This window comes from Bison bison, unplaced genomic scaffold, assembly GCF_000754665.1.
Source record: "Bison bison bison isolate TAMUID 2011002044 unplaced genomic scaffold, Bison_UMD1.0 scf7180017864080, whole genome shotgun sequence".
In the NCBI taxonomy this organism is placed as follows: Eukaryota; Metazoa; Chordata; class Mammalia; order Artiodactyla; family Bovidae; genus Bison; species Bison bison.
Window position 1 is genome coordinate 1,951,592 of NW_011494652.1, and position 26,069 is coordinate 1,977,660.

Sequence of the window (26,069 nt, forward strand, 5' to 3'; positions counted from 1 at the left end):
CCTGTCTCCTTCCCTGAGGAGAGTGACTTCCCGACGTGCCCTCAGGAATGAGCAAATAAAGCTCGTCAGACGTTCCCCTGGTCAACTAACAGCTACTAAGCGTCACTGAAGGATCCCGACTGTACCTTCCTCCACAGCCAGCCAGCAGGCCCTGGCCGTGAGCTCCCTGCAGGCTTCTGTTCTCCAGAGCCAGCGTGGGGCGGGTGGGCACTGAGCTGCCCCCGACCAACCTCGTACCTGCCACAGGCAGCTGCCCGTTCTGTGACTTTTTTTCAAACTCCACTGCAGACCAGCAATGAGCCAAGTACTGTAAAGACCTTGAGGATAGATTGTTAGCTATGATTCTTTTCTTCTGAAAATCTTCCAGGAAGTAAATTTTGAAAGGGCATCTTTAAATTGCTGACCATAGGATCACCAGTTTCCCCTCAGTCAGTCTCTCCCATCAGGAAGCTTGCATAAGCCTCTTATCCTTCTCTGTCAGAGGGCAGACAGACTGAAAACCACAGTCACAGAAAACTAACCAATCTGATCACATGGACCACAGCCTTGTCTAACTCAGTGAAACTATGAGCCATGCCGTGTACAGCCACCCAAGACGGACGGGTCATGGTGGAGAGTTCTGACAAAACATAGTCCACTGGAGAAGGGAATGCAAACCACTTCAGTGCTCTTCCCTTGAGAACCCCATGAACAGGATGAAAAGGCAAAAAGATAGGACACTGAAAGATGAACTCCCCAGATCAGCACGTGCCCAATATGCTACTGGAGATCTGTGGAGAAATAACTCCAGCAAGAATGAGGAGACGGAGCCAAAGCAAAAGCAACACCCAGTTGTGGATGTGATTGTCGATAGAAGCAAGGTCCGATGCTGTAAAAGCAGAGACATTACTTTGCCAACAAAGGCTTGTCTAGTCAAGGCTATGGTTTTTCCAGTGGTCATGTATGGATGTAAGAGTTGGACCGTAAAGAAAGCTGAGCACTAAAGAATCGATGCTTTTGAACTGTGGTGTTGGAGAAGACTCTTGAGAGTCCCTTGGACTTCAAGGAGATCCAACCAGTCCATTCTAAAGGAGACCAGTCCTGGGTGTCCATTGGAAGGACTGATGCTAAAGTTTAAACTCCAATACTTTGGCCACCTGATGTGAAGAGCTGACTCATTTGAAAAGACCCTGATGCTGGGAAAGATTGAGGGTGGAGGAGAAGGGGACGACAGAGGATGAGATGGTTGGATGGCATCACCGACTCAATGGACATGTGTTTGAGTGAACTCCAGGAGTTGGTGATGGACAGGAAAGCCTGGCATGCTGCAGTCCATGGAGTCCCAAAGAGTCAGACACGACTGAGTGACTGAACTGAACTGAACTGGTGCCCGCTGCAGCCCAGAGTGCTCATAAGCCCTCTCCCAGGCTGCCAAGGGCCCACTGGACTCACCATCCAGACCATTCTGAGGGGCCTGAGGGCCCCAGGTAGCTGTGTGCCCGTCGGGGTCCCCAGTCCAGATGACAGCAGTGCAGGAGGAGCTGGGCGGGGGCTCGGGGGCTGGCATCAGCCAGTGGAGGCTCCCTCTCCCTGGAGAGTGGCCCCTCAGCGAGCCTCCCGAGGCCCTGGGCATCCTTCCGGCCCCACTGCAGCCTCCTCTGGAGGTGACCGCTGCTCTCGGGTCAGGCCAGGCCGCGCCCCCCAGGAATGCTGAGAGTACCACACCCACCTCCCCAAGGTCACAGTTAGGTGCTGGCTCAGTTCACTTTTGTCTGCTTGCTCTGAAGTCCCCCTCCCGTGGATGGGAGAGCTGTTGGGGGTGTTTATTAAAGGAGGAGATGGGGCTAGGGGAGAGGACTGAGTCTACAGGAGCACTGGGAGCTCCTGCCCGTGGGTTAAGTGTTCGCCTAAGTGGTGGTCCTGGGCTCTTCTGCTTCCCTGACCCTCTGCTGGACGCTGTCCTCCATCGGCTGACACCACTGTGGCCCCCAGTGTCCGGGTGGGTCACTGCATGTCCCTTGGGTCGGGTGAAGGCTCCATGGACATCGCCTCACTTGCCAGTTGGGCTGAAAAGGGAGGACAATTGCGGAGGCAGTCTAGGAGCCAACCCCTAGTTCTCCTGTCTTCTTCCAGGATGTTTCTAGTTTTCATGAAAGCATCAAAGTTTAGGGGATTGGACGAAGGGGTTAGAGGAGGCCTGGCCCGAGAAAAAGCTGTGCAGCACGGAGAAGGCCGCTTCCACAGATCCCAGTTCTAGGCCTCACTAGCTGTGTGACCTTAAGTAGGTTACTCAACGTCTCTGTTCCCTGGGGTCATTATTGTTAGTTACTCTCAGTGGTTCATCTGCTCAAGAGTGCTTGTGTTCCTCCTAAGAAGAGGCTCTGTTGGACCCCGGCTTCGCAGCGGAGACAAACGCAAGTGTTTCTATACTTGCTCAGGCGCTCAGTCGTGTCCGACTCTTCGCGACCCCATGGACTGCAGCACGCCAGGCTTCCCTGTCCTTCACTATCTCCCAGAGTTTGCTCAGACTCACGTCCATTGAGTCAGTGGTGCCATCCAGCCATCTCGCCCTCTTGATTTCCATACTTAGCATATCGTTTAAGGAGACGAAAGATTGAAGTATAGTTGATTTAGAATATAGTGTTCATTTCAGGATGGCTACCTGGGTTTGTATCACTCGGCAGAGCTCAATTTTGCCTGCTTCCCAAGTTTATGTAAGTGGAATTTGGGCATCTGGCTTCTTGGGTGACCTGCACCTTTGACCACGCTAATGCATCTGAGGTTTATTCTCAGAGATGGGTGTGGCTTGTCTGTTTTCCCAGGGAATGTAAAGGATTCCACTTAGTAGAAAGCTTTTAGTCCCTCATCCACAGTCCTTGGGGCCAGGTTTGTTTCAGAGCAAAGGTGATGAAATAAGTATGCTTTGCGTGCTACGTGCTAAGTTGCTATAATCGTGCCCCACTCTTTATGAGCCCAGAGACCGTAGCCCTCCAGGCTCCTCTGTCCGTGAGAGTCTCCAGGCAAGAAAACTGGAGTGAGTAGCCATGTCTCTCTCCAGGGGATCTTTCAGACCCAGAGATCGAACCCGCATCTCTGAAGTCTCCTGCATTGGCGGGTGGGTTCTTTACCACTGTGGCCACCTGGGAAGCCCAAGTATGCTTCCCAGTGTATTTATTTTACACTCTAGGCTAAATTTTACAAAATGTAAGGTTCTCTGTATTTTGTATAATCCCTGGAATTAGCACCACATAATCAGCACACTGACTTTTTGGCCTCGGAACATCTGGATGTTCACACCCAGAGGGGTAAATGCAGCTGATAGATGCCTCTGTTTCTCTTGGGACCAGGATTTCCCGCCAATTGAACTACACGGAAGAAGGAGAAACTCTCTTTGTTTCCAGGGCCGTTCTGACAGGGAGTGTGGGAGGCGGTGTGGACCTCTTTCATCGTCCACTCTGCTGTCGGAGTGGACGTTGGGTGGCCTCCCAGCCTTTGCGGCTGTAACCAGGGCAGTTTTCCCAGGAGGTGGCACAGAACTTTTCTGTAGTGGCCATTCCAGTCAAATCCTCCCCCGACTTGTGACTTGGGTGGCAGGTCTGAAAGTGGCACAGCTGCTGCCCAGACCTTGTTGTTACTGTTCAGTCGCCAAGTCACGCCCGACTGCAGTCTCACGGACTGTAGAACGCCAGGCCCCTCTGTCCTCCACTACCTCCTGGAGTTTGCTCAAATTCACGTCCGTGGAGTCGGTGTTACTATCTAACCATCTCATCTTCTGCTACCGTCTTCTCCTTTTGCCTTCAGTCTTTTCCAGCATCACTTTTCCAGTGAGTCGGCTCTTCCCATCAGGTAGCCAAAGTAGTGGAGCTTCAGCTTCAACATCAGTCCTTCCAAAGACTATTCAGGATTGATTTCCTTTAGGATTAGCTGGATCTCCTCGAAGTCCAAGGGACTCTCAAGAGTCTTCTCCAGTACCACAATTCAAAAGCATCAATTCTTCAGTGCTCAGCTGTCTTTATGGTCCAACCCTCACATCTGTACATGACTAGAAAAACCATAGCATGCCTTGACTTTTTAATACACTGTCCAGGCTTGTCCAGGAGATAGTGGGGGACAGAGGAGCCTAGCCTGCTGCAGTCTGTGGGGTTGCAGAGAGTCGGACATGATTCAGTGACCTAACAATGACAAAAGCTTTGTCGTAGCTTTCCTTCCAAGGAGCAAGCGCGCCTTGCCCAGACTTGCAGACTTTGCCAACCCAGGAGCATTCAGTGTTTTTTTTCCCTGGCATTTCAGTTCACGTCGCCTGATTGCCAGTGAACTCTCGGGAGCATCTCTCATATTTTATGGCCCGTGTGGGGCTCCATTTCTAGGAAATGCTTGTTTTCCTCTCTTGCCTGGTGTTCCCTGTGGTTGTTTCTTTTTCTTTCTGACTTGTGTTCTTCGTATATTCTGTTCGCCACTCTTTAGCTTAGTTTTTTCATCTTGTTGATGATGAGCTCTTCTTAATGTAATATAGACGAACTTATCCAACTTTTCCTTGAAGGCTTATGCTTTGTTGTGACTTAATTAAGAAATTATTTTCCACCAAGAGGTCATCAAAATATTTTTCCCTGTCTTGCTTTCTAGGAATTGTATAAGTTTGCCTTTCACATCTAAGTCTTTAACCCAGGAATTTCTTTGTGTGTGTGTGTATGGTGTGAGGTAGGGATCCAATTTCATCTTTTCCCCTGGGTGGAAAATCTGTTCTTACAGCATCGTCTGTGCAGTAAGAACCTTTTCTCCAAGCAATACCGTGTTGACTCAGTCATAAACCAAGCGTCCGCATGGATGCGGGTCTGTTTCTGGGCTGGGAATTGATGCCTTTGTCATGGTTACATCTAAACACACCTTCCTTCCCCACCCAACCCACCTTGTTCCTCTTTAGCTTTTTTTTTTTTTTTTTTTAAGATTTTTTTTTGACATGGACCGTCTTTAAAGTCTTCATTGAATTTATTAAAATATTACTTGTATGTTTTGGTTTTTTGGCAGTGAGATATGTGGGATCCTAGCTCCCCAACCAATGATCAAACCCACACCTGCTGCATTGGACGGCAAAGTCTTAACCCCTGGAACACCAGGGAAGCCCCTAGGATTATGTTAGCTATTCTTGGATCTTGACTCTTCTGTATACTTTTTTTTTTTTTTCAATTGGAAAATCAAGTTACACCAAATAACAAACAAAAATATCCTGTTGGGATTCTTATTAGAATTGTATTGACCCAAAGTAGACCGATTTGGGGAGAATCCACACCTTCATCTTCCTCCAGGAGTGTCTCTATTTCTCCATCTGTTAAGGTCGCCTTGCATGTCATTCAAACAGATTCAATAACCGTCTCCGTAAAGAGCAACGGCAGCAGTTTTAAACTTACTCCTAAGTCATTTCTTTCTCTCTCTCTCTCTTCTTTTTTGGTAGTTTTGTGGTATATTTTTTTAAATTACATTTGCTGATTACTGCTGGAGTGTAGAAATGCAGCTGACTCTGGTGTATTGATTTTTTTCATTGTGCTGCCTTGCTAAATTCTCTTATTAATTCTCATTTTTTGTCTGTTGGTTGTGTCTTTTATTCTTTCTCTCTCTCTGCTGACTAGGGCCCGCCTGCCATAAAACTTACAGTGGTGATACAGGACCTACTTGTCTTGATGCTGGTCTGAAAAGAAGCGCTTTCAAAATCTCTGTTGACTCTAGGTGTTTTTGGACATGCAGTTTATCAGGCTCAAGTATTGATATTTCAGTCTCTTCCCAGTGTGCTGAGGGGGTTCGGTTTAATTGCAAATGGATATTGAATTTTATCAAGGGCGTCTGTGCATCACTTGATACAATCGTGTGGCTTTTCTCCCTTGCTACTTCATTACATAAATCGATCTTCTAGGAGAGTCATCTTAGTTTCCTCGGATAAACCAGCTCTCCATGATGAAGTGATCTTTTTGAATCGTTGCTAAATTCCCTTCACTAATGTTTCATTTAGGATTTTTGCACCCAAGTTCATGAACGAGGCTTCCTGTAATTTTCCTTTCTGAGGCTTTTTATTTTCTGATCTGAGAATCAAGTCAATCTCAAGAGAACCAGCTGGGGGTGGCTTTCTCTCTTTTTACCTCTGGAGGACGTTATTTGGGTTGGAATTGTCTTCTTTCTGTGAGGGTCGACCCTGCTCCGACGGCCAGCAGAGCTCCTGTTTCCCTGGTGAGAAGAGGTGGAATTGCGGGTGTGATGTCTTTTGTGGGTACCGGACCATTCTGGTTTTGATTCCTTCTTGAGTCATTTGTGCTAAGTAGGGATCCATTCTAAACTCCTTCCCCAGATATTTAAGGCCCCCAAGCACACATTTCCAGCCACTTCCCCTGCCTTCTGCACCTTCAAACACCCTACACTCCAGCCGAGCTTCATTCAGCCGACAAATACAAATCGGACACAGCCACAGCCTTCCTGCCTCTTCCCCGCAGCGGCCCTGGGCTCTGCTGTCCCCACCCCCACCCCTGACCCTACAGGGGGTGGACAGGGCCTCATTCACTGCCAGGCCCCATCCAGGCAGAGGGAAGGAGCAGCACCCAGCCCAGGGGCTGCTCCTCGGCGGCATGCCCAGAAGGCGCCCTGCGGGAAGTCATCTCAGGTGGGACCTGCAGGCGGAGGGTGATGCTTCCCAGGGTGAGGGAGCTCTGTAGTCCCAACCGTGGCCGGCGGCAAGGTCACCTTTCGCCTGGCTTTTCCAACAGACCCCAGGCCACCCACAGTGAGGTCCCGAGAAAACTGCCCCTGGGCTCCTCTGGCCTCCTGTGTCTCCCAGAGCCACGGTTCTCCGCGTCCCAGTCCGAGTCCTCAGGGTCATGGAGGCTCTGAAAAGGATAACCCCCAAGAAAGCAGAGCAGGGAGTGAAGCCAGGGCAACACCCGGGAGCCGGCAGCCTCATGCCCCTTCTGTGCCCGCAACGGCCCCGCCCCCCCCCATCGCTGACACCCTGGCTGGAGGGAACGGCCACACCTGGCAACAGGTGCGTTTTGTACTCAGTATTCTTCAGAGGCCCCGGGTCGGCGTGGGGGCCTGCTGAGGGCTTTTCAGATGGATATAAATACAGCTACAGGCAGACCTCACTCACTGGTGGGGGGGGGGGCGCGGGGGGGTGTTGTGGGGGGAGCTCGAGTCCGTGCACAGTCATCGGAAGACTGAAATGAAATAAACCAAAATATTCACAGAGTGCGGGAGGGGCTGGACGGTGGCCCCTAAGATTCACGTACATGTGACCCCGTTTGGGAAAAGTCTCTGCAGGTGTGATCAAGGCTAGCACGTCCAGACCAGGCCGTCCTGGCTCAGCTGGGTGGTCCCCAAAGCCAGTGGTGGTGTCCTCACAGGAGACAGACGAGGCCGTGTGAAGACAAGCAGAGGCCGCGGTGAGCGAGGACTTGGCCCCAGATCGTGGAGGCCCCTGGGACAGCCGGGTGGTAGACCCGAGGGGCCCCACCAGGTCGGAGCCCCCTCACCCCGGTCGGTCTTCTTGTCTCCCCCCTCCAGCAGGACCTCAGAGAAAGGGCCAGGCCCTCCCCTGGGCACACCCTTCTCGGTTGTGGGGGGGCACAGGGGGCACCACTGCCGGCTGCCCAGTCTGTCTACCCTGGGCAGACGACACTGTCTGCTGCCCCCGGGCCTCGGGCCTACGGCTCCATCCTCCCGCCCCACCCCCACCGCCCTCCACCTCTAGGCCTGTGTCCACGCTGTGCCCCAGGCCTCCCAGGTCCCATCCAGCCTTCAGTCTGCAGCGCGGACCCCACTTCCTCCTCCGAGGGGCCTCCTGTGACCCCCGAGTCAGAGTGAGGGCCCTGCTCCGCAGCCCCGGTGCTCTACATGCGTGCCAAGTCACTCAGTTGTGTCCGACCCTGCGACCCTATGGACCACAGCCCTCCAGGCTCCTCTGTCCATGGGATTCTCCAGGCAAGAACCCTGGAGCGGGTTGCCGTGCCCTCCTCCAGGGCATCTTCCCCACCCAGGGATCGCCCCTGCCTCTCTTCTGTCTCCCGAACTGGCGGGCGGGTTCTTTACCACTTGCATCACCTGGGAAGCTCCGAGGCACACCCATCAGAGAGCGCACGACCCTGGGCTAGGCCAGCTGTCTGTGGGGCCCCGGTGGGCGAGCGCCTCCTGTTTACTGCCATGCCGCAGTAGAAGGTGCCTAATAACCGCTTGCTGAGGGAATGAAGGGGGCAGAATGGAGAAGCAGCAGCCCCACTGCCCGAGCAGCACCTGCCCGCTGGACCCCCTGCTCCCTATTTGGATCCCACTTTTGGCATTTTTCATTTCCATCAAGTCCTATGGTCCTCTGGGCACAGCGAGGCCTGGGGGTCCCACGCCAGGATCCCCCCCCCCAGGCCATATCTGAGTCACGGTGCTTCTCCTGCCTCAGAAGCTGGGACCCCCGTGAGCAGAGCTTCCGAAGCCCCTGCCCCTCGCTCCTTCTCAACCCTGGCCTATCTCAGAACCCCCTCCCCACTCCCCACAGCTTGTGGTTTCTTCTGGAACCGCCTGCAAAACCTGCCCCATCCCCGTGGTCCCCAGGTACCAGGTCAGCCAGAAGGAAATCCAAGTGGGCGTTCTGTGAGCAGCAAGGCATCCGGCTCGGCCATGTGCCCTCAGGCCTTCCGTAGGTTTGTGGCAGGGCCAGCCGTGTGCCAGGGGCCAGGGGCCTGTCAGCGCTCAGGGGTAGGGAGCTCCCCAGAGTGGGAGGTCCTCGGGCAACCAAGACGAATGACCACACGCTGGGCTTAAACACCCAAATCCATCCTCTCACAGTCTGAAGGCCAGAACCCCAAAATTAGGGTGTCAGGAGGCTAAGCTTCTCCAGAGGCCCCTGGGAAGGGTCCCTCCTGCCTCTTCTGGTTCCCAGAGGCTCCGGCTGTTCCCGAGTGGAGTGGTGTCCACAAGCAATGGGCGACTTGAGGGGGACAAGCCCATCAGGTTTGAAGCCCTTCTCAGCCATCCTGGGTTCAAGTTCACTCTTTAAGCCTTTTATTGAGGTGAAGATTAACCATTTTAAAGCATCCGGTTCAGTGGTGTTAGCATCCAGCATCGTGCCAGCACTTCCTGTAGCTGATTCTAGAACATTCTCATGTCCCCACCCCGCCGAGGAAATCCTGATCCATCAGCTGTCACTCCCCTCCCTCTGCCCCAGCCTGGATTTGCCTGTTCTGGATGTTTCGTGCACGTGGCCTCGCCCGGGACGTGGCCTTCGAAGCCTGGCTACTGAGAGCAGTGTCGTGGGGGGCCGCCTGCGTGCTGGAGTATTCCTGCTTCACCCCTTCTTGTGGCTGAAAAACGTCCCCTGCGTGGATGGACACGTGTGCTTTGTTATCCACTCATCTATCGGTGACACTGGTATTTGATGGGCATCCAGCTCCCTTTTTAAAGGGACCTGTTCTCTGTTGATACAAAGCACTCAGGCCCCTGAAGAGCATCCTTCCTGTCTTGATGGGCAGGGAGGCAGGGCCAGGCCTCTGAGGACGAGGGGATTTGGGTAAGACAGGTCACGGGGCCCTCCCGGTCATGATCCGCTGAGCACGAGCTGTCAGGGGTGGCCGCATGCATCAGGCCTGTGGACTTGATCAGAATGGCCCGGGAAGGTCAGCTGTAGGCCAGCCTCGCTGCCCCCGGGTGGGTCCAGGCCACGCCCGACAGACCACAGGCCCCCACGGACGTCCCCATCAGTGTATCAGAGGGGCCAGAGCCACGTCTGCCGTGTGCCTGCTGAATGAATGAGCGAACGAACCAGTGAAGGAACAGCTGCACAAACCCCCCCTAGCCTCCATCTGCCTGCCTCCCTTCTTGCTTCAGCAGTCGCTTGAGCTGTGAGGCTCCGGGGGGCTGGCCCACCCTAGGAGGTGGAGCGGTATGTGAGGACCCCCCTCTCAGGGTGCAGGGCATGGGGGGCATTTCCTCTCGGCTTTTCTGGTTCCTTCCTTCACGGGCAGGATCCCGGAGAACACTTGACTTTGCTCTTAGGCTCTAGGGCACTTCGGAGGGAAGCTTATGTTGGAACAACTTTCTGTCCATGGAGGTTGGAGAGGGGACCCTGGTGGTCCCCACTGTCTCCACCTTCTTCTCCTGGGCACCTCCCAACAGCCTGGGGAGGGCAGCCCCCAGCCAGCAGGCTCGGGAGCTGTTAAAAGAACAAGGTCGCCACTTTGTCCCTCCAGAAGGTGGACGTTGCGCTTGACCACAGAGTAACCCCCCACCAGGCTTCCTGGCCCTTAGCATCCATCTGCTCACTCACTCACTCATTCAGTCAACAGTCGGGTCATGAACACCCCCTGTCTGGTGGCCTCTGAGCACTTTGGAAGCCCCGTGGGGCAGGCGGGTAGGCAGGGTCAGCGGGCCGGGTGAAGAAGCAGAGGCTGGGGGCAGTGATCCAGCACCACAGTCCTGCAGGATGCCTCTGCCAGGAGCTGAGCACTGGAGAGCTTTGCTAAAGCCAAGAGATCTAGAAAAGATCTCTCTTTGAGGCCCCAGGATTTAAACGATAATAAAACCACTGAAATGAGTAAATATTTAATTACCGTAACCAGACTTCACTTACTGTTACAGGGAGCGTTCATTTTAAACTAATTCGTAGGTGAGATTGCTCACTGGGCCAGAAGTCCCAGGGCAGCTGATGACGACCGAGAGGGGATGGTCCATCCTAAGCGGGGGTCCACCCAGCCAGACAGCTGTCTTCCGATAGTTCACGGTCCATAAGTTATATTTGCTGGGCTGTGCGTGTGCTGATGTTTGAGACAGTGTTGGTGGGGGGACTTCAAGAAGGCAGCAGAAGTGGCCTGGGGCCTCCCCTGGGCTGTGGGCATCACACGTGATCCTGGGCCTGCGATGTGGGTGACAGCCCCAGTCCCCACTCACGGCCAGCGCCCCAGAAAACCTCTGGCTTCCTGAGTGAGTCTGACTTCCTTTCACCCAGGTTTCTCTGAGCACCTGTTTGGCGGCAGGCCGGGGAGGGGACGCGGCTGGACCGGGCTTGTTACCGCAGTGAGACAGACAAGCCCGGTCTCCCTGCTGGGAAGTGGGAGCCGGGAGGTGCTCGTTTCAGGCAGGCCTGGCTGCAGGATGTAGTGATCAAGGCTGCAGGCACACAGGTGTCTCCACGTCGGCCCACAGTCCAGAAACGTGGGGAGCAGGGAAGAGGAGGCTGTGGGCCCCGAGAAACGGGGCACGGAGCTCGCCCAGCGGGCTCGGCTCGGCTGGGGTGCAGATCACTTCCGCTCAAGAGGGTGGGTCACGGGCCTGTTCACCCCTCGGTGGAGGGTTCACGCTGTGTCCACCCTGCAGCGAGCCAGGCCCTTCTGCCTCGTTATCCGACCCAGGCCTGGTCCCTGCTTGAGGCAGCCAGAAACCGGGGCCCCAAGGGCCCCGCTTTCCCCACGGCCTGCACGCAGCGGTGGTCTGCACACAATGAGGAAGGAGGGAGGCTACCTCCCAGCTCAGCGGGCGTTTCCTGGTGTCAGTGTGACCTGGCTTGGGCCCCCTCCCAGCGGGGGTGACAGGGACAAGCCAGTGAGCATGGGACAGTGTCTTTGGAAGAGAGAGGGTGACGTGTCAGAAGAGGGTGAGCTCCGAGGTCTGCAGGGCCCAGGACTGGGTCCCCCTAAATTCACATGTGGGAGCCCTAACCACACGTGTGGCCATTAACCTGACGCATCTCGAAAGCCAGTACTCAAGAGACAAGCATTGGTAGCAAAGAAAGGTTGCCTTATTCAGGAGGCCGGCACCCTGGGGAGAAGGCAGACCTTCCTCCTGCCAGCCAGGGAGGCGAGAGCTTCTAAAGGGGAGTTTCAGGGGTGCACAGGCGAAGGGAGGGGGCCACGGGCAGCCCCAGGAGTCATCTTGAAATTGTCAAGTGTGGTCTGGCCAGCATCATCCTAATTGCTTTAAGCACAGTTAATCTTCAGTTCCAGGGTTGGCTTGTTCCGGTCTCCTTGACGTCGTTTCTTGGAATTGTGGCAGCTTACATCATGGGTGCAGTGTGGTCGTCATGTGGTTAAGTTCTTCCACTTGGTGGGGGTTTCAGTCTCTATAAGATCGCTCAAGGGATATGGCTCAGAATATTGTTTATAGCCCTTGAGGAGGAACTGAAGGTCCTCCCCTTTGTTTAAGGGCTAGACGATTATTTTGTCTTGTTTGACTGCTCTTCTTTGCTTCTGCATGTTCCTGCTGTTCAGATTAAGCTTATTCTTTGGCTAAAGCTTTTCTGCAGTCAAGAGGCAGTGGGAGACACAGGTGGTTGTGGGGAAGGGGGTGCACCTCTCCTGGGAAGGCCCATGGGGTTCTGCCCAGTTACAAGGGTATCTGGAGGCAGAGCCTTGGAGAGAGAATTCAGGTTGGATGCAGGTGGAGCCCCCCCACCCCACAATGGGGTCAGCGTCCTTCTGGGAAGCAGAGGGTGTAGCAGAGCTCTTCCTGCCATGTGGGGACATGGAGAGGGTCCTTAGCAGAGCCCAGCTGTGCCGACACCCTGGTCTCGGACCTGCAGCCTCCAGACCGTGAGACCATCAAGTCCTGTTGTTTAAGCCCCAGTCTGAAGTATTTTGGGGCTTCCCAGGTGGCACTAATGGTAACTAACCTGCCAATACAGAAGATATAAGAGGTGTGGTTTCGATCCCTAAGTCAGGAAGATGCCCTGGAGGAGAGGGCATGGCAACCCACTCCAGTATTTTTGCCTGGAGAATGGACAGAGGGAGAATGGACAGAGGAGCCTGGTGGGCTACAGTCCATGAAGTCACAAAGAGTCGGGCACGACTGAAGCGATTTAGCACACATGCTCGCTGCGGTATTTTGTTACACAGCTGAGTCACCTGAGCTGATTCATACAAGGTCTGGCAGAGTCGCGTTTGCATCCCAGCTCTGATGGGTCCGAGCTGAAGGGCTGGGACTGCTCCCAGCCGCCCTCAGGCAGAGGGGGTGCAGGGTGTCGTAGTGGCCAAGGCGCCAAGTGGTGTCCAGAGCCCCTCCAAACGGCCCCTGTGCACCATGAGGCCGGCGGCACAGAGCCAAGTGCATCTTTGCCTGTGTCCGCACCACCGGGGCGCCAGTGACTCCTGACTACAAATCTCCATGTGGAACCCCAGGCTGGCAGAAATCCTGCCTCTCACTCTGTGTAGGAGCCGGTGATGGCCTCTCCTCCCCAGGTGGCTCAGAATGGGTTCCGTTTGCCCCCTGCGGTCCCCTGCGCCAGCCTGCTCCAGGGTCGGGCCCCTTCTCCTGTCCTTTTCTCTTCCTTCTCTGCCTTTCTTCTTTCATCACGTGCTGGCTCTGGGCCTTCTTCACTCCAGTTCTTTATCTTTTCCTTTTCAATTTTCTTGGTCACGAAACACAGCATGTTGGATCCTATTTCCATGATCTGGGATGGAACCTGTACCCCCTGCATTGGAAGCTGAGAGTCTTAACCACTGGACCACTGGGGAAGTTCCTGTCTTTTGCTTTTTAAGACTTAACAGATGTCAGGGGCCCAGACACTACTTCCTAGAGTAACTTTTCAAAGGGCAACAGTCTTGCCCTTGAGAGGGCCCTCCTCAGCCCCAGAGGCCCCTTGTTTTCTGCAGGGCTTCTCCACAAATACCTCTTCTCTCTGAATTATGGACTCATCATGTTCTCCATCGTAACCTACCCTTGTTCAGTCAACACAGGGAGACCATTTTTCCGCATCAGTAGGTACTGTGATCTGCAGTCCTGGTGGCTGCACAGAGTCCTGCACACCTGTTCCGTCTCCCTGGCTCTCACTGCTGGGGTGTTCCTGCGGGGACTGTGCCATTGACGCGCATTTCCCTGGGGTCTCCTCGCCTCCCCTCCCACCGCCCAGTCTCTGGCCTGGCGGGACCCACCTAATGGGGGGTCTTGGATGGCCAGTCTGCCTTTAGAGGGACGGGGAAGTGTACTGTTTTGTTCTCTGGGTGATTTGTGTGACATGGCATCCTTGGATGTGTGAGGAAACCGCTTCCATGAACCCTGCCACGACTTTCTGTGGAACCCAGCACGGCCTTGAGAGGTGATGCTGGAAACCCAGTGTCCCTGCCAAGACGGCTGAACTGTGAGAGCAGCCGGCAGTCCCAGACTCGAGAGTGACCCTGTTTTATTGAAAAGAACACCTCGTGTTTGCGTAATTGTATAAATGCCCAAAGATGCATGTTTTCAGTGCTCCTGGGAAGGGGGTGGGGGAGGGGAGAGGGGAGGCTTGTGCTCTCCTGGGTCACTCAGCAGCAAAGCATTCTGGGATGATGCGATGGACGCATCACCCACTCTGGCAGGTGAGGCTCTCGGCCGTTCCGGGTAGCAGCCTGCAGGGCCCATGCCCACCATCAGCACCGGCTGTGAGCTGTGCTTCCTTCGAGATTCTGGGAGAAGGGGTCCGGAAAATCAAACGAGAAAGGAAACTCCCCGTTCAAATTACTGGCCTCGTGGTCAGTGTTGCCGGTTGGCCTACAAGGAGACGGTGGTCGAGGTCAGCGATGGATGCTAAGGGTCCACACCTGTCCCTTCCACGTGCACCTGGCTGACCACCCCGGACCCACCACCAAGATCCCACAGAGAGACGCTGCCTGGCTGAGTAACCACCTGTGCGTTGGTTCCGGCTCTTCCTCTGGAGAATAAAACCAGCAGACAAGCACAGTGACCTTCCAGCAGCACCCCTGACTCGGGTGCCTCCCTCCTGAGCTCCTGCCTCCCCATGCCTGCAGGCATCTCTCTAACACCAGGCAGGTCTGATGGTCACGTGCTCAGAAAAGCCTTTTCTGACCTTGCTTGATTAGAATAGCTCCCACCGTGTTACTCACCTCCAGGGCAGACACCAGTGCGACCCTCCAAGAACCTTCACACTCTGGTTAGCTGTTCAGTCAATGCGCCCACAGGCTGGGAGCTCCATGCTGCTGCTGCTGCTAAGTCGCTTCAGTCGTGTCTGACTCTGTGCAGCCCCATAGACGGCAGCTCACCAGGCTCCCCTGTCCTTGGGATTCTCCAGGCAAGAGTACTGGAGTGGGTGCCGTTGCCTTCTCTGGGAGCTCCATGGGCCAGAGTCAGATCTGTAGTTTTCCTCATTGTCTCCCTGGGTGTAGGTGCTCATTCAAGAGTTCAGATTGCTTTTGGATGGATGGATAGAAGGATAGATGGATCAGTGGATGGATAGAGGGAGGGAAGGAGGGGACAGGGATGGATAGAAGGATGGATGGATCCATTGATGGAGAGATGGAGGGATGGATTGGTGGATGGATGAAAGAGGGAACAGATAGAAGAATGGATGGATCTATGGGTGGAGGGAGGGAGGGATAAGTAAAAAGATAGACGGATGGAGGGATGGATGTAAGGATGAAAACACGCCTGTACTTATCAACAAAGAACAGGGACACATTCTAGCCAATTCTTGTTAATGATACTTATGGCTGGGGAGTGTTGTAGGGCCCTGTGGCCTGGGAGTCAAGGCTTCGGGACCTTTGCAGCCTGGCCGCTACCCCGTCCCCCTGTTGCGCTGTCCCAGCTCCTCTCTGCTGGTCTGTTCTACTGTTACTGGCCTTGAATTCTCTGATTCTGAAAGTAGCCGGTCCATCGAGTTCCACCAGTCATCCCTGACCCATTGGGCAATGCCTTTTGCTCAGACCTTGGCGGTGGCCCCTGGCCAGCCAGTGGATGAGCCACCCCTGGGTCAGGTGCCTCTCTTGGGTCATGGGGCTGCCAGGGCACAGAGTACGCTGCCCAAGGTGGAGGGGGTAGCCTGGGCAGTTCCAGCGAGAAGGAGCTGTGAGATGGCACTCACCAGGCCTCTATCCAAAATCCAGGATGACCGCTACAACGCTTAAATCAAGCCCCAGGCCCCATTGCTGCCCCCAGGGGTTGTGGCAGTGAAGCTCAGGAGCTTGTCCTCAACCCTCCAACCTCTACATCTCTGCTGACCCTCTGGACAGGCGCCAGGTCAAGCTGCAAACAGTGGGCAAAGCCAGGAAGTCTGGGTGGGGAGCAGGCATTGGGTAAGGATGGCCTGGAAGGGTGGTCACCGCATTCAGGACAGTGGTCAGGGCAGCCCACCTCCAAGGCCACAGAGAGAGCCTGTGGATATCTGGAGAGTGAGTCCAGACCCCACAAGCCATGCCCAGAAGCTGGAGGAGGGGAGGGAGGTCTTGGACTGGACTGAGTGAGCTGGGAGAGTGGCCGCTGGTGGACAGAAGGGGTGTATCCGGGCCAGGTTGGGGGACCTCATAGGTCACTGTCCAGGGTTGGCTGGCTGTAATGCCCTGTGTTTTGTGCCCTGGACGGTGAGCTCTTTGGCTTCCTGGCTGAGAATAGACGGCAGAGGAACAAGGGCGGCTCGGGGAACCAGTTCCAAGGTCCCTGCCCACATCCACGTGCCAGCATCCTGACAGTGGGCATGTGGACTCGAGGTCAACTTTGGCGCAGGTGGGACCTGGTTTGCTGATGGTGGGGATAGGGGGTCAAGAAGGCCCCCAGGAGGGCCCAGGGTTTTATCCTGAGTGACTCAGCACAGAAGGGGCCAGCCCTGGGGACCTGGGTGTATGGTTAGCCAGATCGTCTGTCCACTACAATGTCTGCCTGTGTTTTGGCTGAAAGAAGAGGTGGGGCTGGGCAGACGTTCCAGCCTCATCTGCCTCAGCCTAAGAGACGGGCATCAGGACCTTCTCTATTCAAGAGATTAAGTGAAAGTACTGAGGAGTCAAATGGCTTCCCAGGGTCACACAGCATGGAGTTGGCAGAACAAGGATGGAGGCAGATTCCTCCATGAAAATGCTGGGCTCTGTGTGCTCCACGTGCCTTCCCGGACACCAGCCTTCCCCCAGATTTGTGGGGATTTTTTGCCTCAATTAGCTTAAAAAACCCAGTGAAGTTATGCTGTCAGTCAGCGGTAAAAATAAAGAAAGCCCATGCAGCCCTCATGCAACGCACATGTGTTCTTTAGATAGAGGACCTCTTTGCAACAACAGCAGGCCTTTCCTCAGTTCAGTCAGTCGCTCTGTTGTGTCCAACTCTATGTGACCCTATGGACTGCAGCACGCCAAGCTTCCCTGTCCTTCACCATCTCTCAGAGCTTGCTCAAACTCATGCCCATTGAGTTGGTGATGCCATCCAACCATCTCATCCTCTGTCATCCCCTTCTCCTCCTGCCTTCAATCTTTCCCAGCATCAGGGTCTTTTCCAGTGACTCAGCTCTTCGCATCATGTGGCCAAAGGATTGGAGCTTCATCCTCAGCCTCAATCCTTCCAATGAATATTCAGGGTTGATTTCCTTTTAAGATTGACTGGTTTGATCACCTTGCTATCCAAGGGACTCTCAGGAGTCTTTTCCAGCACCACAGTTTGAAAGCATCAATTCTTCGGCGCTCAGCCTTCTTTATGGTCCTTTCCTGGTTTAATGGAATAACTGATCTGTTTCCAGCTTTATTTCAGTGACCACAAAAGTTTTTCCTCTTCTGCCCCTCCTCCCAAAAAAAAGAATTGATTTCCTAGCTGTGTCCCTCCCTCTAGGTCCTCACGGACAACTTTCCACGAGACCCATGAGCCTGTGTTTATCGTTCACTCACACTCCTCTTGTCCACAGTCTGGCATCTTCCTCCCTGGGTCATGTCTCTGGGGTGCTGTAACCGAGGATGGACACTTGCCAGTGATGGCAGAAAAGCCTGGAGCTTTGAGAGTGCCCTGGACATGGTGGGCTCCGAGACAAGGCAGGGCAGTGGAGGGGGTGCTCCTGGGGTGCACGGAGGGGACGCGAAATCCAGAAAACCAGGCCCTGGGTCCACCTTCACCTGCCCAGCCTGTCCTGGCCGCTGCGGGCAGGCCGGCCCTGAGGCCTCCCGCTGGCACGCAGACTTGGTGCTGCAGCCGGGTCCGCTGGCCTTGCTCTGCCAGCCCCAGCCCTGGTGGGTTTGCAGGTTCTCTCTGGCTGTCCTGGGAAGCCAGGCCAGGTGGCCAGTGGCACCAAGGATGGAGGCAGACGGGGGGCGGGGAGGGGGTGGCCTGGAGAGGGAGGAACTAGCTCATGTGCAGGGTCTCCATGAGCTGCAGCCAAGGAGCTGTCCTTGGTCCTGGCCAGTGACCCACTCCCTCCTCTTCATCTTGAGTTCCTGTGCAGGGTCTCCATGAGCCTCAGCCAAGGAGCTGTCCTTGGTCCTGGCCGGTGACCTGCTCGCCCCTCTTCATCTTGAGCCCCAACTCAGTCCTGCTGGCCGCAGTGAGCGAACCCCCAGATCCCCCGAGGGAGGTCCTATCACCAGCAGCCCAGCCTGCTGACTTGTGCTGCCCGTCAGCAGTGGCTAGACTTCCTCTTGGGGGTGGGGCATGGACATGGTTGACTGTTCTGGAGGCGGATGGGGTCTCTGACTCAGAGACGGCCCACTGGTGCCTGGTGCTGGACACCAGGGCATTTCAGGGAGCAGGGCTGAGCGCTGCCTCCTGTCTGTTGAGGGGGATTCAAGCACAGCTGGTCCCCCATCAGGCCCACCACCCCACAGCCAACGGGGAGGAGCTGGTCTGGGAAGGCCCCCCATCCTTCCATCAGCCCTCAGCCACATCCTCCCCAGCTTGCTCTGCTCCAGCCTCTGCAGGAGCCAGCTGTGCCCCTGCCTGACTTACCTGCAGCTGCTGTAACACGTGACCACGGTTGTAGAGGCTTAAAGCAGGACAATTTATTACCTTGGAGCTCTGGAGGTGATAAATCCAAAACGGTCTCACCAGACTGAAACCAAGGTGCTGGCTCCACGGGAGAAGCCACTCCTGGCATTGTCTTGCTGGGTCTCCTGGGAGGCGATGTGTGGAGGGGCCATCAGGGCAGATAGCACACAGTAGGTTTCAGCTGATGATTGCTCCCCTGTCCCCCAGTTCTGCCCACTCTCCAGAGTCTCAGGTGCCCCCCCATCCTTATGGCTCTGACTCCCACCCATCCCTGCCTGAGCCGTTCTTCCTGCCTGGTGGACTCTCTCCTCCTTCCCAGTGCCTCTGCCCGGCCCCCCACCAGGATCCACTTCTCTTCTCTGTGTGCTGTGCCCCTCCCCCCACACCCATCCCTTATCACATGGCTGTCCCCACCTACTGTGGTGTGGCCATGTCTGTCTCCTTCCCCATCAAGCCCCAGCCTGGGCACAAGGCTGGCACAGAGGCCCCAAGGAGTGTGGGGTGAAGGTTGCTAAGGGAGAATCCTGCACCATGGGCCAGGCTGGGAGACTGGCTGCCGCACTGGACCTCAGAGCCCTCTGCATCTTTTCAGGCGTCACTGAGGGGGTCTCCTACTCTGGCACAATCGGGGGCTGGTTGTAAGGTTTGGCCCAGAGAGCCCGCCAATGCCCAGGTGCAAGCCTTTGCCTGCAGGATGGACGCGAGGGACCCCCAGGCTCAGCCTTTCCCACAGGACCCTCAGTGGCCGATTCTGGTCACAGCCACACGGCCCCATTGAAGGGCCAGCCCAGGCTGCCCCACGCTCAGCTGCCACATGGCAAGGGTGGAGCTGTGCCAACACGGGTCAGTCGCCAGGCAGGGAGCAGGGCCGACCTAGTCTGAGGCTCTGGCCCCCGGGCCTGGCACGAAGCCTGCACACCCTGGGTGCCCCATATAGACTGGCTCCTTCCCTCCAGCCTCTGGTCAGTGGATCCCCCCAGATTCTCTGTCATAAACATAGGCCTGGGTCTCGCGGGGCCTCCTTGAACTGAGACGCATTTAAACCCAGCCCCACCTTGGATGCTCCCAGGCAATGGCTCCCACCATTCCACCGTCTCCCAGCCACACGGCAACCAGACCTTGGTGGGGCCATGTCCCGCCGCCTGCCATCACGGGGGCCACGCCAGGGCCTCCCTCCGCTTCATCGAGGAGTCACGCCTTTGTTGTTCATTTAGATGCTTGGTCGTGCCTCGTGGGTTCATTGGCTGGAAATGAGGGTCTTGAACAGTAGGAAGACTGCACTACAGCCAAACAGATCAGGGCTGGGCCGGGCAGTGTCCACACCCTTGTGTCTTCCCACGGCAGTGGTGGGGTGGGTGCGGAAGTTTGAAAGGGACCTACGTTTTTTTTCTTTTCCATCATGGTTTATTGCAGGATATTGAACATGGTTCCCCGTGCTACACAGTAGGTCCTTGCGTTTGTCTATTTTTTATATAATATTAATCAGGTGACACAGTGATAATCTGCCTGCCAGTGCAGGAGACATAAGAAGTGCAGGCTCGACCCTGAGTCAGAAAAATCCCCTGGAGAAGGAAATGATGACTGCCCACTCCGGTATTCTTCCTGGAGAATCCCACGAACATAGGGACCTAGCGGGCTTTGGTCTGTAGGCGCGTGAAGAGTCGGGCACGACGGAAGCGACTGAGCACAGCAGGCTAACAGTTTGTATCTGTTCCTTCCTTACCTCTTTCCCCTTTGGTAGCTGTTGACTTGTTTTCTATGTCTATGAGTATATTTCTGTTTTGTAAATAAGTTCTTTTGTTTAAAAAAATGGTTTTTCGATTTCAAACAGAAGTGATGTCCTATGGTCTTTGCCTTTTTCTGTCTGACTTACCTCGTGTGGTGTGATAATCTCTAGGTCCATCCATGTCGATGCAGATGGCCTCATTTCATTCTTTATCGTGGCTGAGTAGTATCCCCTTGTGTATATGTGCCCCATCTTCTTTACCCGTTCACCTGTCGACAGACACCTGGGTGGTCTTCATGTCTTGGCAAGTGTGAAGACTGCTGCAGTGAATATGCGGTTCCGTGTATCTTTTTGAAGTGGAGTTTTTGCTGGTTATCTTCCCAGGAGTGGGATCGCCGGATCATTCAGTGGTTCTGTTTTTACTTTTTGAGAAGCTCCTTCCTGTTCTCCATAGTGGCTGCGCTGATTTACATGCCCATCAGTGGTGTAGGAGGATTCCCTTTTCTCCACACTCTCTCCAGCATTTATTATTTATTCTGACTGGTCCGAGGTGGGGGTACCTCATGGTAGCTTTGATTTGCATCCCTCTAATAATGAGCAGCGTTGAGCATCTTTTCATGTGCCTGTCGGCCATCTGTATGTCTTCTTTGGAGAAATGTCTGTTTGGGTTTTCTGCCCATGTTTTGATTGGGTTGTTTTTTTTGTCTGTGTGTGTGTTACTGGGTTATATGAGCTGTTTGTATATTTTGGGGATTAAGCCCTTGTTCATCACATCATTTGCAAATATTTTCTCCCAATCCGTAGGTTGTCTTTTCAATTTGCTTATGGTTTCCTTTGCTGTGCAACAGCTAATAAATGTGATCAGGTCCCATTTGTTGGTTTGTGTTTGTATTTCTGTTCCTATAGGAGACTGACCTAAGAAACATCGCTAGGTTTATGTCAGAGAGCGTATTGCATGTGTTGACTTCTAGGAGTTTCATCATGTCATGTCTTAGATTTAAGGAGCAGGCCCTACTTTTAATGAATCAGAGTAAGAAGAATATTTAACCTAGTGTTTACACTCACCTAGTATTAACACTTGTATGCAGCAAAGGCCTCACACTCACCTGTGTTCACACGCACCCATATTCAGCACAGACTGAAGAGAAATGGCAGGTGTGAGAGCCCTTCTGACACCGCTGTGGGCACGGGGTCAAGGCAAGAAATGGGCTGACAGTCACCACAGCACATGACCTCTGAGCACGTGGCATCCTGAGGGTCTACACCATCACAAATGAGCAACGTTCTCTTGGAAGGAACAGTCACTTTCATTTGAGAACAGAATCCATCCCTCAGGTATCTCTGAGCTGGGCTAAGAGCCTTTGGCTGGCTGTTCTGATTGCTCCGATACTGGGAAAATCAGCAGGTGGAATCGTGTGACACGTCACTTGGCTTGGCTGGCAGGCGCCGGTGTGTGACATAAAGGCTCAGCCTGTGACCCTCGGGGCCCCTCAGGCTGTGGACACCACACCCCCCTCTCCAGAGGACGCGCTGTTGTCGTCTCTGTGGACGGACCACGGTCCTGCCCTCCTGTGGCCTCCTCAGTCTCCCCCGGTGAGCACGTGGGGGTCTGGGGACACAGTCAGGGCGGGAAGTGTGCGTCTTCTCTGCGAGCCTCCCTGCTCGCTGTAGGAGAGGGAGGTGTGTCCCACCTGAGACCGCGCGTTCTGCGTGTGACGTCACCATCGCCAGGTGAGCAGGCTGTGCACGCAGCCCGAGTGTGGCTGGGATACAAATTCAGAAGTAACGTCCACCCCTCCTTCCTTTGGGGCCAGGGCCCCCTTTTCTGGCGGTCTGTTTTCCTTCTGAGAATCACAGACACATTCTGCAGGCAGAGGAAGGTGAGACTTCGCGGGGCAAGCGAGGGCTTTGGGCGTCAGCCTGCCAGGGTCCAAGTCCCCCCGGCCGGGGGCCATACAGCCCCATGCCTCCCTTGGCTGGTCTGTGAAACGGGAGCAGAGTGTGTAAGCGTGGACGGGACACTGTGCTTACTACGTATATAGGTTTGTTCAGGCTGCTGACACAAAGACTCACAGCCCAGGCATCTTAAGCAGCAGAAATTACTGTCTCCTGGAGGCTGGAATCCCAGACCCAGCTGTGGGCAGGGCTGGTCCTCCTGAGGCCTCTCTCCTGGGCGTGCAGACAGCCGTCTCCTCCCTGTGTCCTCACAGGGTCGTCCCTCTGAGTGTGTCTGTGTCCTGACCTCCTCTTCTTACAAGGACCCCAGTTCTGTGGGTCTGGGGCCCCACCCTCCTGACTTCATTTTACTTAATCACCCTTTAAAGGCCCAGCTCTAGATACAGCCACATTCTGAGGTGCTGGGGTCGGGACGTGGGTATTTCAGGGGATACCATCCAGCCCGTGCGGATGTTTCTGGACACTGTTCAAGTGCCTCATACCCCATCCTTGAATCCCCCAAAGCCCTTGGAGGGTGAACTGGGAGGAATCAGGAGGCCTGGGCAGCTGACCTCTGACCTCCAGTCCCCCATGCCGTGTACTCTCTGCCCCCCTGCCAGGCCCTCCCCAGACCAGACATTGTGTCCAGAGGAGCCACCCTGAGCCCACCCAGCCCTTCCCGAGGCATCCTGAGTGCATCACAGTCCTACAGCTCCCCCCACCCCCCACCGCCACCCTGCCGGCTCCATGCTGGACGCCAAGGTATCTGCTGCCGTTCAGGCATCAAGATCAAAGTCCAGGGACCTCTCCGACCTCTCAGCTCATCACTGGAGCCAAATTTCTGTCCCTCTTGGTTCAGGATCTTTCCCAGGCTCAGGGGAGGGACCCTGGTGACACGGGCCATGTCGGGGCTCAGCTTGTCTCTGGGGCGGCCACCAAAGCAGCAGGTCCCAGGGAGCTTCAGCGTGTGGGAGCAGAGAGAGCATTCTGGGAAATGGAAGGTTCCAGAGCAGAGCTCCTGTTGCCAACAGGGCCACGAGGGTCCTCGCCGACCACATGCCCTGCGAGGCAGTGTCGGTCAGGCTTCCAGGAGCTGCACGGCTGACCACGGCTGGGCAGGGAGCGCTGGGCTGTGGCCACCGCGTGCCCGGCACTGGGAGCAGCTGTGGATGGTCAGCGTCCGTGCTGCCTGCCCCTGCCCAGCCCCCGCACGCCCATCGCCCGGCTTCGTCCTGGAAATCGGCCTGTGTGCCCTGAGTCCCTGTGTGTGAACCCGAGGCTCTGGGAGGTCGTGTGACCCCTCCCCCCTGAGCCCAAGCAGTGCTGACCCCAGAGTCTGAGCCTGGCCTGCCCTCTGTGGCCACCGCACGGGGGGCCAGGCAGCCACAGCTGGGGCCTCCTCACGCCCAGACTGTCCAGGTTACCCCCAGCCCAGAGCCCCGGGTCTAGGGCCTAACGACCCCTTACTGTGCTGCAGAAGGCCAGTGGGCACCCAAGGGGTGGTTCTCAGTCACTCCTGCCTCTAGCAGGTGGGAACTCCCACTGCCCTGGGGGCTTCTGGGCTCTGCTGTGTGTGTTGGAGAGAGCCTGGCATCGGGGGTCAGGCCCAGGAGGGTTCGGAGAGCAGGGCTCTGCCTGGCCATGGCTGATCCCGGCCCAGGCCCTGGCACAGGGGGAGGGGCAGCCCTCACTGTCACGGGGGGAGGGGTGCCCCCAAATCCTCAGCGTGAGACGCGCTTTGCAGGCGCTATGACAGAAGATACGATGGTCTTCCCTGAATTCGTGGGGTTTGGGGCAGGAGTCAGTTAGGGACCCACTTCCTGTCCTCACCCCAGGAGCCGTGGGGCTGGCAGGGGCACAGCTTCAGACACCAGCTCCCAGAACTTGGAAACTCGGTCTGGTTGAGGTCGGAGGCGCCCATGCGAGGTCGCGCTCCTGTCTTGGTCACACTCTTGGGTATTTTCTTCCTGCTGCACGCCATGTCCCTACGTGGGGCCGCCTCCCTCGCGATCTGCTGCCATAGGATGCTTTGGTTTCTGTTTCCAGAGAGCTTCATTGAGCTTTAATGGACATCTCTAAACTTCACATGCTTCGTGTTTTGACATATGCGTACGCAGCTGAAACCATCACCAAGGTCAGGGTGATCAACACATCTACCACTCCAGAAGTTTCCCGTGGCCCCGCGCAACCCCACCTCCTGCCGGCCACCATCGCTCAGCTGGCTGCTGCGGCAGAGTAATTTGCTTTTTCTGGAATTTTACATAAATGGAATCACACTGTCTGTGCTCTTTTTTTTGGTTCCTTTCACTCAGCATAATTATTTCAAGATTTGCATGTGACGACCGTCCCCTTCCCCTTGTTTCTGACTGAGGTCCATTCCTCCCCCCGGGTTTCTGAGTGAGGGTCCCCTCTAGGATGAACCACTTACGTGGCTGTCCACTCACCTGCTGATGGGCGTCTGACTCTTAGCAGTGCTATGAATATTCACATTAAAGTCTTTGTGCAGACGTGTGTTGTTGTGCCTCTCGGAAAAACTGTTTTTGTGTCTCTTCTCAGGGAAGGGCCAGGTCACGTGCTATTAATAGATAAATGTTCAAAGAAATTGCCACCCTGTCTTCCAGTGGCCCTGCCGAGTTCCTGCCTGCCTGTATGAGTTCCGGTTCCTCCACGCCCTCACCGCTGCTTGGTGAGGTTGATCTTGTTCATTCAAAACCTTCTGAGATGTGCAGAGGTGTCTCGTGGTTTTAACTTGCATTTCTCTTACGATCCATGATGCTGTGCTTGTTAGCCACCTGTGTGTCTTCTCTGTGAGCAGAACTAGAAAGCTGTGGGGTGCACACCAGGTTGGGGGGGTCTCCTTGTCTTATTCTCCCTCACTCTCCCTCCGCCGTTACCCCGTCGCTTGGCACCTACATCTTCGGTTGTATGACAAGTAGGCTCTGTGTCCCTGGAACCACACTGATAGCTCCAAAAAGGAAGTACATTTGAGGTCCCAGTGGATGGGGGGGGCCCTGGGGGTAAGTGGGCACGAGTTTCTGGGTGCCTTGAGAGCCCTGCTCCCCACTCCAGGGCTCCCCAAGTTCTGCAGCCCCTTGGTTGAGACAAGCCCTGACAGTGCTCCCTCTCAAGAAGCCGGCCCAGCTGAAGTGGCCTTGGGAGGGCTTGGCACTGTCTCATGCTGGGCCCAAGCTTTCTGCGGAACAGACCGAGTGCCAGCCCTGCCCACAGAGAGGCAGGCTGCTCCCGGGTAAGGCCTCCATGGGGCGGCTGGTGATGAGACCCCAGCCACGGATCCCCAGAAGCGGACTCAGGGGCACCCTTGACCCCAGCTTCTAAGGAGAACCAGGCAGCCCCCCTCTGGGTCAGGGCCGCCTGGGGAGCAGACCCCAGGGAGGCACTGGGGCCTGAAGTTCTGCCACCAGGAATTTGAAATAAAGTTGTTTCAACTCCTGACCAAGGACAGGAGTGCGCTGTGCCCCTCGCGAGGCCCGTAAGATTTAAAGGAAGGAAGGGCTTCAAAGGGCCAGGCGACGCAGCTCAGCAGAGCAGCCAGCTGATCCACTTTTCTTCTGGGTCCTTTCAGCTTCCAGTGACACAAGCCCCTTCTCCCCGTCAAGGCTGCCCTTTTTTAGGTCAAAAAACAAAAAGCGGCAGTTTGTATGGTCCAGCTGAATAGCTGAGGCTTAACCGCCAGCTAACGTGCAAGTGACTGAACAGTCAGGGGTGGATCCTCAGATGCACGGCTGGGCGCAGAGTGGCG

General features: G+C 55.4%; 1 protein-coding gene across 1 annotated transcript in view; it reads left to right on the forward strand.

The window, feature by feature from the left end:
- The window catches only part of SHANK2 (SH3 and multiple ankyrin repeat domains 2), a 563,331-nt gene that overhangs the window by 462,222 nt on the left and 75,040 nt on the right, over window positions 1-26,069 (forward strand). The window lies entirely within an intron of this gene.